The 17,290-nt window shown below is 41.3% G+C and overlaps 1 protein-coding gene across 13 annotated transcripts in view; it reads left to right on the top strand.

The window, feature by feature from the left end:
• The first annotated feature begins 2,310 nt into the window (after nucleotides 1-2,310).
• The window catches only part of mbnl2 (muscleblind-like splicing regulator 2), a 102,001-nt gene continuing 87,021 nt past the window's right edge, over nucleotides 2,311-17,290 (top strand). For 4 of the 13 annotated variants that reach the window (XM_061889049.1, XM_061889051.1, XM_061889043.1 and 1 more), the window contains exon 1: nucleotides 11,058-11,402. The gene's annotated coding sequence lies outside the window, so the exon portion shown is untranslated. Of the gene's footprint in view, nucleotides 2,539-5,981; nucleotides 6,067-11,048; nucleotides 11,403-11,861; nucleotides 11,941-16,288; nucleotides 16,365-17,290 lie in introns of those variants that run through there. The other 9 variants (XM_061889056.1, XM_061889050.1, XM_061889046.1 and 6 more) reach the window with 8 other exon arrangements.

Here is a 17,290-nt window from a genome sequence, read left to right as displayed (position 1 = left end):
TTATTTGTGTCTTGTGCATAGTTAATGCAACTTCTCTACAAGAGCACACCTTCGACGGTAAAAAGAAAAACGTGGTTTTAATGTAGATGCACCTCAGAACTGCTTCTAAAATGCCCCTTAATAGTAGTGCATGACTCCTGCGTGTTTGAAGACATAGTAAAACGGCACTTGTAGAAGCATGCTAACATGACTGTGCAGTAAATGAGTGTCTGTGGGGTGATTTACACGCAGAATACATAATTATTAAGGCACTCTGCACCACTTTTCAATTACACACGCGGTGTTAGTAAATCGCACGTAATACGCCCACTAATTGCAAATGCTTGTTTATAGATTGCACAGTTTATAGATTGCACACACTTAGTAAATCAGGCCCTTAATGTGTCCGGGAGTCATGCCTACTGCACAGCCACACTTGCTGCTACACTAAAATGTGCATTTATTGTTCCTTTACAACAGGGGTAGGGAACCTATGGCTCTAGAGCCAGATGTGGCTCTTTTGATGACTGCATATGGCTCTCAGATACATCATAGCTGACATTGCTTAACACCAGACCTGGGCAAATTAGGCCCGGGGGCCACATGCGTTTTTTTTTTTTAATCAGGCCCACCGGACAGTCCCAAATAATGTTTTTAGATCTTCAAGATGGAAATTGTAGCTGCCATCATGATGTGCAGTCATGTTTTCCAATGACCGTGAATCTTGAACTATACAAAGTAATCCAATAGTTGAAATCTGCTCTTTTGCATGATATACTAGTTACTATGGTAATATAATTAGTTACTATGCTAATCTAGTTTGTGACTATGGTAATCTAAGTCACGGCAGCTCTGACGAGGGACCAAGCAGTGTGGGTGGTGAGTGTTTCCACAGAGTGTTTCCAGAGCAGTCAACCTGAAATGCAGGTGTCAGGGACAGATGCGGAAATACATTTCTACAACAAAGTTCTAAAGCTTAGTGATATAAATCAGATATATCAGATTGTAAGTGAGGTTTTTTCCCCCCTCACTTTCATATTTTGATGTGTTTGTTGCACTTTTGTTGCGTTTTGCTTGATTGCAAAACATGTCGATCGAAAGGTGGTGTTGTCAATATTCAGTGTTTTATCGTTCATAGTTAATATTGTAAATCCCACATTATTTATTTTCATGTACATTCTGAGTGTCTCGTTCAGTGAAAAAAATGTAAAATTCCATTCTGTTTTTTAAGAGAGCCTCTCATAACTTTTTCAGCATTCAATCAGACATTATTGTGAGTTTTTGTATTAGTGTTCCTAAAAATCAGATATACCGGCACCCAGAAACATTTTTTTCTCTAAATTTGGCCCCCGAGTTAAAATAATTGCCCAGGCAATTATTTGTACTTTAACTTTAATTTTAAAAGAAATGCAACAATGCAATATTCAGTGTTGACAGCTAGACTTTTTTGTGGACATGTTCCATAAATATTGATGTTAAAGATGTCTTTTTTTGCAAAGAAATGTTTAGAATTAAGTTCAGGAATCCAAATGGCTCTCTATTACAATCCCCAAAGAGGGCACTTTAAGTTGATAATTACTTATTATGTGTAGAAATCTTTATAATTGAATCACTTGTTTATTTTTCAACAAGTTTTTTGTTATTTTCATATCTTTTTTCCCAAATAGTTCAAGAAAGACCAACTACAAATGAGCAATATTTTGAACTCTTATACAATTTAATAAATCAGAAACTGTTGACATAGTGCTGTATTTTACTTCTTTATCTCTTTTTTTTTTTTTTGCCAAAAATGCCTCGCTCTGATTAGGGGGTACTTGAATTAAAAAAAATGTTCACAGGGGTACATCACTGAAAAAAGGTTGAGAACCACTGTATTAGATGAGGTTTGGCAATGAAACATCCAGCTACATTTTGTCTTGTCATTACATTTAGTTTTGCCATGTGTTGGTTTTTAACTATGTCCAATGTGCAATGTTGTCTTCATGACACACAGTGACATGTTCAGAAATCGCCAGCCACATCTTTTCCCTCAGGGGAGATTCAATGTAGTTGCCTAGGAAACAAGCACCCCCTCCCTTTCCCCTTGCTTCTGCTGGACTGTTCCACAATTACTGTGGGGGTGGGGCATTTATTTCCTAGATTGTAAGTGCATTTACCTCCCCCCAAAACACACACTTATACATTATCACGTTTTGAAAAGTAATAATAAAATCGTACCTTAGTACATGCTTAACTATCGATTACTAATGTGTTATAACAGTTTTGACGTGTGTAATATCCCCCCCTTTGCGCGACACATTTACAGGCGTCCATGAACTGTCAAAATCGCTTGTTGCTTCCTCCCGAGCCTTAAAAGTATTTAGCAAGCTAGCGTGTTGCGACTCAAGCAACAACAAGTCTCTCACTGACACGCGAATACGAAATTGGAAGGAAAAGTTAGCCGGCACATAGTAGTGGAATGCCGCAGACTGGCCGTCGTTGCTGGACGTGGCTGGCGCTTCTGGCGCCGACCGAGTAGCGCCGTCACGCCGCAGCTGGATGTGACAGCACCGCCGGCAGGTAAGCAGCAAGTTAGCTTAGCTGTTAGCATCGTCTGCTTTTTCTTTCAATATTTACGTTACTTTACGTACTCACTCGGTTCTCTACGTTCGCCTCTTAAAAAGGCTAAAGGTAAGGTCATGGAAACAAGTGAAAGGAAAGATAAGGAGAGTTTTTGACGGTGTCTTTTGACTGTAGTTTAAACTGCATGACGTCATTGCCGATATCGAGCGTTGTGCATGATACCATAGGCGCCGATACCGTGGGTGCTTCGGGACCCAAGCACCCACGTGGGATTGATGGCAGATTCTTTCTCACCACCAAGCAAATTATCAAGACATGCCCGTGTTTCTCCTTCCGTCTGTACAGAAACTTGTGGAGTCACACATGAATACCTTAAGATAGGGTTCGGGAACCTTTTTGGCTGAGAGAGCCATGAAAGCCAAATATTTTAAAATATATTTCCGTGAGAGCCATATCATATTTTTTAACATTGAATACAACTAAATGCAGGCATTTTTGAAGTGAAACCAACATTTTTAGAGTATATCCATCCATCCATTTCCTACCGCTTATTCCCTTTTGGGGTCGCGGAGGGCGCTGGCGCCTATCTCAGCTACAATCGGGCGGAAGGCGGGGTACACCCTGGACAAGTCGCCACCTCATCGCAGGGCCAACACAGATAGACAGACAACATTCACACTCACATTCACACACTAGGGCCAATTTAGTGTTGCCAATCAACCTATCCCCAGGTGCATGTCTTTGGAGGTGGGAGGGGCCTATCCCCAGGTGCATGTCTTTGGAAGTGGGAGGAAGCCGGAGTACCCGGAGGGAACCCACGCATTCACGGGGAGAACATGCAAACTCCACACAGAAAGATTCCGAGCCTGGATTTGAACCCAGGACTGCAGGACCTTCGTATTGTGAGGCAGATGCACTAACCCCTCTTCCACCGTGAAGCCCTTTTTAAGAGTATAATAAGTCCCTAATTATTTTTGATAACATTGTTATTTTTTGAACAGGTGCGGTTGAAACGGATGGATGGATTAAAATGCATGAGAATGTTTCATATTTTGAATGTTATTTTTAACACCGTGATTACCAGCGGAATTATTCATTACTTATCGTGTTAAGCAATGTCAGCTAAGATTTATCTGAGAGCCAGATGCAGTCATCAAAAGAGCCACATCTGGCTCTAGAGCCATAGGTTCCCTACCCCTGCCTTAAGAGGAAGCCATTGCAGCTATTTGGGATACAACACTTCTCAGACGGCTTCACGGTGGCAGAGGGGTTAGTGCGTATGCCTCACAATACGAAGGTCATGCAGTCCCAGGCTCGGGATCTTTCTGTGTGGAGTTTGCATGTTCTCCCCGTGAATGTGTGGGTTCCTTCCGGGTACTCCGGCTTCCTCCCACCTCCAAAGACATGCACCTGGGGATAGGTAGATTGGCAACACTAAATGGTCCCTAGTGTGTGAATGTGAGTGTGAATGTTGTCTGTCTATCTGTGTTGGCGGGGCGGCATGGCGTAGTGGGTAGAGCGGCCGTGCCAGAAACCTGAGGGTTGCAGGTTCGCTTCCCACCTATGGACATCAAAGTCGCTGCCGTTGTGTCCTTGGGCAGGACTCTTCACCCTTTGCCCCCGGTGCTGCTCACACTGGTAAATGAATGATTGGTGGTGGTCGGAGGTGCAAACTGGCAGCCACGCTTCCGTCAGTCTACCCCAGGGCAGTTGTGGCTACTGATGTAGCTTACCACCACCAGGTGTGAATGAATGATGGGTTCCCACTTCTCTATGAGCGCTTTGAGTATATAAAAATAGAAAAGCGCGATATAAATCTAATCCATTATTATTATTATTATTATTGGCCCTGCGATGAGGTGGCGACTTGTCCAGGGTGTACTCCGCCTTCCGCCCGATTGTAGCTGAGATAGGCGCCAGTGTTTTGGTATTCCAATTAACTGTAATCCAGTGTGCTGGGGGGCCCTATTGTAGTGAATCACACCTGAGACATCATAAATTACTCAAATCTTTAATGGACATGTTAAAAGTAAACAATGTGATAAAGAACATTTGACAACAATAAATCTAGGTATCTAGATATCTGGTCAGGACACTCCTCAATCTTTTGCCTTCACCTTTATTGTCCAATCCTTTTTGGTGACTTTATATACTCTGAACTTAGACGTTGAGTCCGCGACATACATGGCGGACAATAACTTGATACAGTCTGCTTTGCCAGTCCAAAAGCATTCGCCGTTTTCCGTAATCTTCCCTCGACGGCCAGGTAATACAGAGTATGCACTACCTTTTTTTTATCACATCCATTGGAGCCCGCATTCTAGTGGACTCTCCTCCGAGAAATTGACAAAGTTTTTCGGTAAGTAAAATCAGAGCTGACCTGGACATACCAAAGTTCTCTTGCCGTCTGAGAAGTGTTGTATCCCAAATAGCTGCAATCGCTTTCTCTTAAGGTATTCATGTGTGATCTCCACAAGCTTTGCATGATACACTAGTTCACAATGAACACATCTTCTTTGTGTTGGTTTACATTGGGATATAATGACACCTACACTAACGTAGCGTCAAACAAAAAATAAAAAAAACTCAAAGTTTCAAGTAGAGGCACACTGATCTACTCCAATGTTTGGCTATGAACTGCCTCGACTAATATATGCATATGCACCACATAAAGCACAGTGAAACATTACTAGCTAGCTACAATAATAATGACAGTGATAAATTGACCAATACTGGCAGTAATGTAAGGTTAATTATATTTATATAGAGACTCGAAGCGCTTTACATAGTGAAATCTATTATCTACATTTTAAAGCACATTCAAACCAGGGTGGGGGGCGCTGGGTGCAAGGTTAAAGTGGTTTGCCGAAGGACACAACATCAGGGATGAGGATGGTGGAAGCTAGGATCGAACCTACAACCCTTAAATTCCTACTGAAAGCCACTACTCCCGACCACGCAGTCTGATAGTTTATATATCAATGATGAAATATTAACATTGCAACACATGCCAATACGGCCTTTTTAGTTTACTAAATTGCAATTTTTAATTTCCCGCGAGGTATCCTGTTGAAAACGTCGCGGAATGATGACGCGTGTGCATGACGTCACGGACTGTCAGGAAATATTAGCTCAGCACCAGTTACGGCTAAAAGTCGTCTTTTTTCATCGCATAATTACACAGTAATTTAGACATCTGTGTTGCTGAATCTTTTGCAATTTGTTCAATTAATTATGGAGACTATAAAGAACAATGCTGTTGGTGGAAAGCGGTGTATTGCAGCTGTCTTTAGCACCGAGACACAGCCGGTGTTTCTTTGTTTTTAACACAGAGCGGTCAAGCGAACATGTTTCTCTACGTCAACCAACATGTTTTTGGATGGGAAAATTGTGATATATATCTTACCGGAGACATCATTGGGTTATTCGTCCTCCTGCAGAAGCTGTTTAAAAGTCAGCTGTGAGCTTGGCTCCTCGGCTTCTCTCTGAGACACTGCGTGTTCACCGCAGCCATCCGACCTCGAGGTATGTCTTTACAATCTCACTAAAACACTATTAAAACAATAAGCAGATAAGGGATCTTCCAGAATTATCCTAATATATGTGTCTAATTACATCTGAAACGCTCACACTACCGCCGCCCGGAGCCGTGGCTTTTTATTTTATTTATTTATTTATTTATTTTTTTGTAGTCCTTCGCTATCAATATCATCATCCACGAATCTTTCATCTTCGCTCAAATTAATGGAGAAATTGTCGTTTTTCTCGGTCCGAATAGCTCTTGTTGCTGGAGGCTCCCATTAAAAACAATGTGAGATGTGAGGAGCCCTCACCCTTGTGACGTCTTTGTCTGCAACTTTCGGTAAAGGCGAGAATTTTTTATCAGCACCAAAAGTTGCAAACTATATCGTCGATGTTCTCTAATAAATCCTTTCAGCAAAAATATGGCAATATCGCAAAATGATCAAGTCTGACACATAAAATGGACCTGCTATCCCCGTTTAAATAAGAAAATCTCATTTCAGTAGGCCTTTAAGCTGCTGGCTAGACCGCTTTTACAACTGAGCCACGCTGCCTTTGAGCTTATGTACTGTGCTGCTTTGGGAAATTAGATTTGTATGTCAAAATGGGGATCAAACAGTCAACGGTAAGTCAATTCAGATTTAATGATTCACTTGTGTTATTTTCGGTCCCATTAGAATGGACGAGTACGGTACATTTAGTTAAACGGGCCCTATAATTGAAAACCAACTTTTCTTACTTGGTATCTGCTGTTGTATATTTGAGATCCGCATAAGTCTCGAACATTTTTAATCAAACCGTGTAGGCATTGCTGGGATATTGTTTTATAAAACAATCTTGCCTATTTTTATACTTCTTCTAAACAAGCTTTTTGGAATTTGCCATGTCCTGTGATGTTTTTCACACCAGTGACGTCAGCGGATTATTTATTTAGTATAAATTCACCCAAAGTGCTTTGCACGAGCCTGCAATTGTAATCCGCGCTGCCGTCAATAAATTCCTTGTTTTTTTCTATCCTCATTTTGTGGGTCGGAATGGCTCGTACATGGACATGCATTCTCTGCTGTTGCCATCTCTAATACAAAGTAGCATATAGTTTGAATTAATATCTGTCAGTAGATACGCGATGGAAGCACTAAAATCTACAACAAAGATGGCGGGGAGATGACGCTGACGAAGTGGAGTCATGTAAATTACACCGTCCACAAAACATTGACCAAAGAAACCGCAATTACATGTTATGTATACCAATAAGAAGTGTTTTAAATGTAGAAAGAAAAATACCAATATGACCCCCTTTAAAGTATGATTGCATTCTACGACCAAACAGGGAGATCAAGACTGCCTGAGAGATTGGTCTCAATGTGCCTGCCAGTGGACTCTAGTCATGAGTAGAGTTGGGTATCCAAGCAAATTTCCTATATTTATTCGATTACGAATCATGAGGTTCTAAATCGATTGATCGATTCGATCCGCGCTTAAATATTGAAAATGTACTAAGTTTTTTCTCTTCACCAAAAAAAACTTTGAACAGTTTAAATTCAAAAGTCTCAAAAGTGCAATTACATAATAAGAAATGAATCACATGTAAAAATGCACTTGTATTGCAACATTTCATCACTGCTAATTGCATTAAGGTGTGGTTTCTTCAAGTACAAAATAATGATAACAGAGGAAGTGTAACAGAGGCCGGCCGGTGTGGCTGGTCCACATGTAAGCTGTTAAACCTCACTGTGTTACAACCTGTTCCATCAGGTCGTACTTTGTTTAGTTTTTTGGGTGTCTTTCTGGTTTTAATGGGTTCACTTCCTGTTTTGCACTCTTATTTTTGTTTCACTTTCTGTTTTGCTTGTCTTCTGTTGCAGTAGCTTTACCCTCCTCACGTACAGGTGGTTAGTGTTGATTATTCTCACCTGTGGTTAATGACTGGTTACATGAGCTATTATTTGGGACTCCTATCTTGTTAGTACAGTCAGACAGAATTTAACACACAGCAATTTTTTAATTGAACGCCTGAAATATGGCCTTGGTTATTCTTGTGCACTTGAAGACATTGCTGCATGCAGGGAGATGACGATGTAAATAAAAGTAGCTCGAAGAATCAGGTCAAGTCCCTCACTTTCTTGAGTTTTCTTTCGGACGGCTAGTTGTTGGCATCAAAGGTTAGCACAGTGTGACACTGCTGCTACTGCGGCTTCACTTACAAGACTGCCAGGGACCTGGGGTTATCGGTATTATAGTTAATGTATTGATATTGCAAAATTCCAAATATATCAATCCATAAATGATCAAGTTGATGTTTTACCAATCCCTCATGCGGAGTGAGGATGCCAGTCGCACAAACCCACCAAAACACCAGATGTGATGGAACCAGGCAATGTACCCAACACAAAGCTGAGTGAAAATCATCAAAACATGAGAGTGAATTGTTAGTCCAGAAGTATAAATGCAATAGTTAATAATACCTCTCTTTTTGACAAAGAGGCTGGGTTAGGGTGTCAGAAACAGTGTCTCCTCGCAGCACATCTTTAGGATCCTTTTTGAGTTCTTATTTATATCCTCTTTGTTCAATTTTGGCTGGTAAAATGCTAGATGGTGACAAACGCTTGCTCAACTTCGAACCAGAAAACGTCTTGTTGCTTCGGGTGAAGGTCGCACAACATACCCTGTCCAATCGAGGCATGACTTAATTCAAAATTTAAACTGTGCATCATTTGGTCTGCTGATAAAAATACAAAAAGTGTGAATGTGTGACAGAATGAGTTTTCAAGCTAAAGGAAACTCAGTGCTGCTTGATATTTGATTACAAGTTTATTAATAGAAAAGACAGCTGCCTTTTCATTGGTCTTCATGTATTGCCCTAATTCTGCGCCAACCATGTTCACCCATTCATTTGTTAGTGCCTCCTCATAATAACTAAGGGCGATTTTATCACACATCACTCTTCATTTGATGTGTTTAGTCGTTATCTCGGAATAATCCCTTTATGTTTTAGATTTCTTAAACCATTGCAGGCCACAGAAATCCTAAATCTAGTAATGTGTGAGTGAGCCACGGTGGTTGGGGTCAAATAGGAAAGTTGTGATATGAGGGGTGGGGATACTGTGAGGGAAGGAAGGGGCTCAGCTTGTTTGTCTGCGAGGCTTTTGTTTGTTTTCCTGCTGGAAAAATCTATTTAGGAGGGACGCGGCCTGAGGTCTGCCAGTGGAAATTGGTCAGAAAGCACAATTGTTATCAGTTATGTGATAATTGAGGGGTGTGAAATGAAGACATTGATACTGCACAAGTATTGTTGGTACAATCAGGTTTTCTTACCTAGAACCAATCAAGCTCCTTCAATCTTATGATAAAGCACTAATGTTATGATGAGGAAATGAAAGTACTGCAAAAATCTTTGAGTGTGAAAAATCACTTTCTGGAACTATGACTCCAAAGGTATAAAGGTTTGGGGTTCCAAAAGGTGACGTGAGCTGTTAAACATTGCCCTGCCCATGTGACAAATTATAGATAGATGTTAGGTTTTTTTAATCTGCCTATTACTGTACTTAACTTACACAAACAATATAAATCTATTTCCAGTGAGAGTACTTATACAAACACTATAATCTGGTAACCGGGTTTTTTTTAGTTTTTTTTATTAACTAAAGTAAACAGACACACTATATACTTTCTTAAAGAAACATTAAATATTGCTTTGGCTCCGTAAGAGCCGTATTATGTTAGTGTGTGTGTGTGTGTGTGTGTGTGTGTGTGTGTGTGTGTGTGTGTGTGTGTGTGTGTGTGTAAATATGGCTCACCACTTCCATTTTAATTTGTAAATGTTTTAGATTTTTTTTTTTTTGATAAATGCAAAGTAACTTCCGGGTTATGTGACGTTAGGAAATCTATACTGTCTAGTATAGATCGATCACTTTGTGCTAAGACACACAGATTTTATAGTCAATGTTGTCTTAGTTGTTTAGACAGTTATGTTTTTATCAATCATTCGTCGGGAGTTTTACCGCAGTTATCATTATTACCGTTTATCATTACTTCCCTATCGTACATTACTAATTAAAGCATTACAAGATTGTTCATTAGGTTTGCTCTCTGCTTACAGAATTGCAAAGCATGTTTGACCCACAGATACTCTATCAATGAAACACCCAGACTGCAGTGTCATTCACAGCCTTTGTTTTAGAATGTGTATGACACTGAGACAGACAGACACAGAGCCACAGACGGTACAGCTGTTTGATTGAATCTGGATCTCTGACTCATCAGTTCTGTGACGCCCAGCTTCACTGCTCACATGATGCTAACCAGCATGTCATCAGCTGGATGGAAGGACAGAGAAGAGGGTGGGACGACCGGTTGGACAGCCCCCGCAGCCAGTAACAGAAACCTTCCCTATATTGTGATTATAGTCCATCAAACGCGATAATATGATTAAAATTCTGCGTGAAAGAGAGCTTAGGGGATGGAAGGAAGAGAGATGTCAATGATTGGAGTGTGTCTGGATGATGAAAGGAGGAGGTGCGGTGCTCTTGTTTCCTGGGGGGATGGTGTGACATATCAATAGAACACAGACTGATAGGAAGGACGAATAGGATCATCTGTATGTACTAAGTGGTGCTGCATTGAGAAAGACATCGAGTGTCCACCCATATATCCGTTAAACATCAAGCAGCTTTGAATGAAAGCTCAAAACAGAGGTGAAAGTCAATGATGTAACATCTAGTTTGGCAGTGCATTAAATTGGGGAAATACCTTGACAGGTTAGCATTCAGAGAATGTTACTGTAAGTGTAGTGTTCACCCCATCGCCTACAATGTTACAATAGGGAGGCACAGACAGCATTGATTTATAATTGCTGGTCCCCCATTGGCTTGAGCTGGGAAGAGGCAGGTCTTTGTCACAGGCTCGTGGGCAGAAAGGGGGCTGGCTTTAGGGGCGTGTGTGTGTGTGTGTGTGTGTATGAGGGACGGAAGGGTAGATGGTAATGCTTCAGCCACAGAGTTGGAGTCTGCACACTTCTGCTTCCTGCTTGCACGTCCGGCTGCCTGCCTGCCTGCCTGCCTGCCTGCCTGCCTGCCCACCCGCCCGCCTGCCTACCTCACTCGCTGGCTTGCTTGCTGTTGTGGCTGAAAGTGAGAGGGACATCGAAAGAGGACTCGTCTCGGCATGGACCTCTGGTTGCGGCACTGAGCAGCGTGCAAGGAATGACAACAGTTCACATGGTCATCAACTCCAGTTGCTGAGTCAGACATCTGTGTTGTGTCTGTAAGAACAGTGCCACGCAAGGTGCCTTTTGTGTTGGGGATAGCAAACGTCCGAGCTCGGGAACCCGCTAAAACAAGGTGGGAAAGAACCATTATTTTTTAAATAGTTTACTGCAGTGTGATGCATACCATCTTGGGTGATATGAGAGGGAACATTTTATCTGTGTGAGAGCAGCAGGCTAAAAATGAGAGAAAGTGCAGAGCGCAGAGTTACGACCATATTGCAGTTTCCAGTACTGTAATGGTCTTACTGCACCCACTCCTGAGAGGGAGTGAGGCATTATCACAGCAGTGAACTCACTCCCCCAACAGTGCAAATGTCAGAAACCACATGGGTTACATATTTTTCACTTGCACATGCAGGCCATGTCACTGCCTGTTAAAGGTTCTAAAGTTTACTTCTACGGCCTGACTTGAAAGTGTTGTTCAAATCAGGGAATGCTTGTGTGTAATGGCCACGATTATTCAGATACTGTTTTAAAATTAATCACAAACTGTTAATTATTCTTTCAATTGTGATGGTGCTGTCATTGACAGAATTGGGCATGCTGCGGTCAAGCAGTAGATACCAGCAGACTAGGGTGGTGTCGCACATCTGGCACTAAATGAAGCAGAAGTAGGTGCTTTTTTAAAATTGACAATTGTAATTATCAACAATAATATTATGATTTTCAGAAACATACTGGTGGAGAGAGTATTGAAAGGATTTTCAGGCTGGTCAATTTTTCAGACATTAACCGTAAAAAAAACGCAAACGACCGTTTGCTGAGTCATTCAACAACAACTATTAACTATTCGCTTTGAGGAGATAGGACCTTTTCAGTAGATTATATTTATAATTTCATGAGATGCTTTTTACTTGATATTGTATTGACATAAATACATATTATAATATTGCCTTGCAGTAAAAAAACAATACATACAATGGCACTCAGTGGAATGCACACCTCTGCTCAGGGCGGCCAATTATGATTTGGATCAGCCAAATTGTGCAGAATCTTAAACACCCAACCTCCTCCTCTATATGCCTGAGTTGTATCTCGAAGATTCATTCACCATTCACAGAGAAATTCTGAGTTTGTCAAAAAGTAATGTAAAATAGCTAAACAGGGAAGACTAAAACTACAGTAACCACTATACCGTCAGAACCACTACATATATCAAATCTAGCCTATTTTAGATGTAAAAAGATAAACATGATGCAAAGAGTTAAGTAATCTCATCAAACAAGGAGGAGAAATCCCCGACCCATATCATGAACAAGGCCATTCAGGTCACAAGCTAAGGCTATTATGATGTGCCACACACCAATCTGCTGACTCTGTGGAATGCCTGTTCTCTTGCGTCCGAACGTAAGCTTAGTCCTGGAGGAGTCTCACTCACTCGTCCTTATTGCTAATGGTACTTGTTATTCAACTCCAGGAACCCTGGCTTATGCCAAATACAATAGCATGGGCACTGTATGAAATCCTGTTGGACCGCAAACTATAGACCTGCTCTGTTATTTTCTAAAAGAAGGAAACGTGGAAAGTAATATTTTTTCAGCAAATAAGCCAATGATGTCACCTAGAAATATGGGTGACGCTTGCTTGAAGAAAAGGGACATTCAATCTTGTGTTACAAGGTACCTTGAATTTCCATTACACATAGGAAATGTTCTTATTTCTCCTTGACAATGTGGTCCATTCTTCACAGCCTTGAATAACATTGAACACTCGTTCCTCTTTGGCACGCAAATGACTCCATGGCAGTGATTTTCCAGAAGAAAGTGGTAATAAGTGGAAAAGCAGCCTCCTGGTTTAATTGTGCTGGCAATACCTGGCCTCTGCTGAAGTAAACGTCACAAAGCTCACAACAGGCGGAATCAGCTCAAATAAACAACAACACACATCACAGAATACACAGATACCAAACTAATGGGTTACATACAAGGTATTCGGAGGTCAAGCCAATGACTTTCACTCGAGATGCACCAGCCCCGCTGACTCACAACTAGCAAAAGCAGCTAAAATAAAAAGCAACACACGTTACAGAATACACAGATACCAAACTAATGGGTTACACACAAGGTAATCGGAGGTCAAGCCAATGACTTTCACTCGAGACGCTCTAGTCCCGCTGACTCTCATACAATTAAGCAGACTAGTAAGATAATGCCCTTGCCAGCTGGCTTTAGTAAGCGTCAGTAATCCATAAAGTCCAGTACTGTGGTGCTTTTCTTCACATCTCCGTCCTCTAATAGGTCAGCCTGTCTGTCAACCCTACTGATGACACCATACTTAACATTAGTTTTGGCTTTGAAATTTAGTTCTTCACAAGTAAAACATTACCCGCTGTAAACAGCTTTATTAGTGTCATCACATAAATGTTAATGCTTCCCATTGAATATTCACTCATCCAATATGCATCTCACAGCATCGCCTTCCTGGCATGAGTGTGGTAATCTCTGAGATCAAAACATGGTGTTGTCCTTTCCTACCATTATTTTTGCATTCTGTTGAAATAACACCAGCTAAGCTCTGCATAAATAAACTAAGACAGGCTACAGTAGCACGAGCTGAGCTAGGCTAAGCCAAGATAAGTTTATAGTGTCCAAGGCCCTGGACCTGTCTAGCCATGAAACAAAGCTGTGTGTGAGCACTGCACACTAGGGCTGGATATCATGGCCAATTTCATACAGAAAATCATTACATTTTGATTAATCAGGTTTGAAGTAAATTTCAAAATATCTCAACTATGTTAGAAATACAAATGCACTTTTTTTTTTAAACAATAAACAATTTTCAAGTGTAAACCTGTAAATTTGACAATTTATACCCAACTTATAAACAAGACTGTCTGAAGTCTCAAGATTGCAATTTGGAAATCCATCCATACATCTTCAATCAATCAATCAATGTTTATTTATATAGCCCTAAATCACAATCTCCATCCATCCATTTTCTACCGCTAGTCCCTTTTGAGGTCGCGGGGGGTCGCTGGCGCCTATTTCAGCTGCATTCTGGCGGTAGGCGGGGCACACCCTGGACATGTCGCCACCTCATCATCCATCCATCCATTTTCTACCGCTTATTCCCTTTCGGGGTCACGGGGGGCGCTGGCGCCTATCTCAGCTACAATCGGGCGGAAGGCGGTGTACACCCTGGACAAGTCGCCACCTCATCACAGTAAATCACAATCTTCTTCTGCTTATTCGAAATCGTGTCGAGATTTATTAAGGCCGCTTGTAACCGTGATCTTATCCTTTCGGTCATAACCCAAAGCTTATTACCATAGGTGAGAATAGAGACGTACATCGACCGGTAAATTGAGAGATTTGCCATCCGACTTAGCTCCTTCTTCACCACGGCGGACCGATACAATGTCCGCATCACTGCAGACGCTGCACTGATTCGCCTGTCGATCTCACGATCCACTCTTCCCTTACTCGTGAACAAGACCCCGAGGTAGGGCTGGGCGATATTGACTTTTGTTAATATCGCAATATTTTTATGCCATATTGCGATATACGATATGTAATATGATATTTTGCCTTGGCCTTGAATGAACACTTGATGCATATAATGACAGCAGTATGATGATTCTATGTGTCTACATTCAAACATTCTTCTTCATACTGCATTCATATATGCTACTTTTAAACTTTCATGCAGAGAGGGAAATCACAACTAAGTCAATTGACTAAAAGTGTATTTATTAAATACTCTTCATTCTCTCGCAGGTGACGTTTTAAATGAAAGAACAATTGAATAGTGTTGCTACCTTTTTGTAGTAACACTTCTGCTGCATACTTTGCATATTGCTGTTGTCTGCTGAATATCTTCCCGCTTGAAGCCAAACCACCGCCAGATGATGGATCCCCTGCTCTTTATTTTGGGCATTTATTGTTCTTCCTCCATTTGTGATCAGTTTCACACCATCTCTCTCTTGTATTGTCACAAGTTCCGCTCCGCTCGACATGCCTCAGCTAACGTTAGCCATGCTGCTACCTCTCTGGTTGGCGAGAGCGTATGACGCTACACTCGCGAGAGTATGTGACGTATGTAACAAGGCGGGCTTATTTTATGTCTCTGTGAGAAGGTGACACAAGAAGGAGTGAGAAATGCCAGTAATGTAATGCACGCAGCTAAAAGCAAGTGTGGGAGAACATATAATTGAATATTACGATTTAGTCATTTTCTATATCGCACAGCTATAACCCTGCGATATATCGTTTATATCGATATATCGCCCAGCCCTACCCCGAGGTACTTAAACTCCTCAATTTGAAATGAAAAATAAATTGCAAGTGAAAGTGTACTGGTTCTGCGACCTTCCAACACTGCATATTGCATTTGGTATTGTTTCCTTAAGTGCAAAATAATAATAACAGAAATATATAAGCTATTTTTCTTTGACCATTATTTTGTACGCTACGAAAGATGTAACATGAGGATTCTGGTCATAATGCTAGTAAGTCCCAACCTGAGCTCCACACAAGGATCTGGGACTTCTCAATAGGAGATGTATTTCAGAAGGCGGGGCCTTGTAAAAAATCATTGTATGTGATTGGATAAACCAATTGTCAGTTATCTTGAATGACTTCCGCCCGATTGTAGCTGAGATAGGCGCCAGCGCCCCCCGCGACCCCAAAAAGGGAATAAGCGGTAGAAAATGGATGGATGGACGTGCTACTTCGAAATCCACCCGTGACGCTGATGAGAGCGACGCTGGGAAATCCAAAACAGAACAACCGACATTTTAGATAACAACAAAGCGGAAAATTCTATGTTCATCTTATAAATAATTAATATTCGATAGATTCGACAAAACAGTTGCAATAGCAGAATAAATGTCAGCACACGACTCCTCGCTGCATGCCGCCATTGTTGTTTGAATAAAACAGTTGCTTCGGCGCTACGTCACATATATGAAATCCCGCCCGGCGATCCTGATTGGTTCATTATGTTTTGCTATCTTGAAAGGATTTGCATTGTCCTCGAGCCCAGATCATTGTGTGGAGCTCAGCGAACTACAAGGACCTGGCAAGAGTCAGGTTAAGTAAGTCCCTCAGTTTATTTTGTTTTGCCACACCTATCTCTGGGTCCATGTATTTGGAGGTTTGTAGGAAGCCGGAGTACCCGCAGTCACAGGGAGAACATGCAAACTCCACACAGAAAACCACAGAGCCCGGGGATCGAACCCATGACCTTCCTATTGTGAGTCACACGCACACCCCTTTACCACCGTGCTGGGCTTGTAATTTAATATTACAAAATTTAAAAGATATTGATCCATTATCGGTTCAAAAAAGGTATTCACCCATCCCTACCAGTGCGTGCACTGGAGTAGTTCAAGTCAAGTCTGTTTTTTATCGGGAATGAGAGTTTTTCTCTCTACATTTTGTGACCCTCAACGTCCTCCGCCAAACTAAACAATCATGAGTGATGGTTTTGGCTCAAGGCCACAACTAGATAATTTTAGGAAGACCAAATGATCACCATGAGAAGGAGGAGAGAAATGACACTTTTCTCGTCATACAATTTGACAAAGTAGGCTAGCTTGATTTAAGAGTTCTTATGACTTCTAAAAATAAGAAGGGTTTAATTGGTAAAGGTCATATCTGGCATGATTTCCACCTGACTGTCTCTTCCAAAGTGATTGGCCCCCTCCGTGGGGAAATGGTGTGAAATTGAATCCTGCCTTGGAGAGGGGAGCCACTCTTTTCTATGATCTGGCCGAAAAGCTTCTTGTCTCGTTAGCTATGATAACAGCTAAAGTGGGACAGGTTTTGTTAGACAATCATCTGGAGCAGTGTGGGGTTGTTGGACTATTTCAAAAAGAGGTTTCCCTGTTCCACCTACTTAGAAAAATATTACTATTCTGTATGACAATAGGCTTAAAGTAAGTAAATTAATTACTCCAAGTATAAATAGAGTATTACAGCTATTTTGGGCCAAACCTACAAAAAGTTGACCCATCTAAAT

This window comes from Nerophis ophidion, linkage group LG27 (assembly GCF_033978795.1).
Source record: "Nerophis ophidion isolate RoL-2023_Sa linkage group LG27, RoL_Noph_v1.0, whole genome shotgun sequence".
In the NCBI taxonomy this organism is placed as follows: domain Eukaryota; kingdom Metazoa; phylum Chordata; class Actinopteri; order Syngnathiformes; family Syngnathidae; genus Nerophis; species Nerophis ophidion.
Note: the sequence above shows the minus strand (reverse complement) of the source record. Positions and strands in the feature narration are given on the sequence as shown.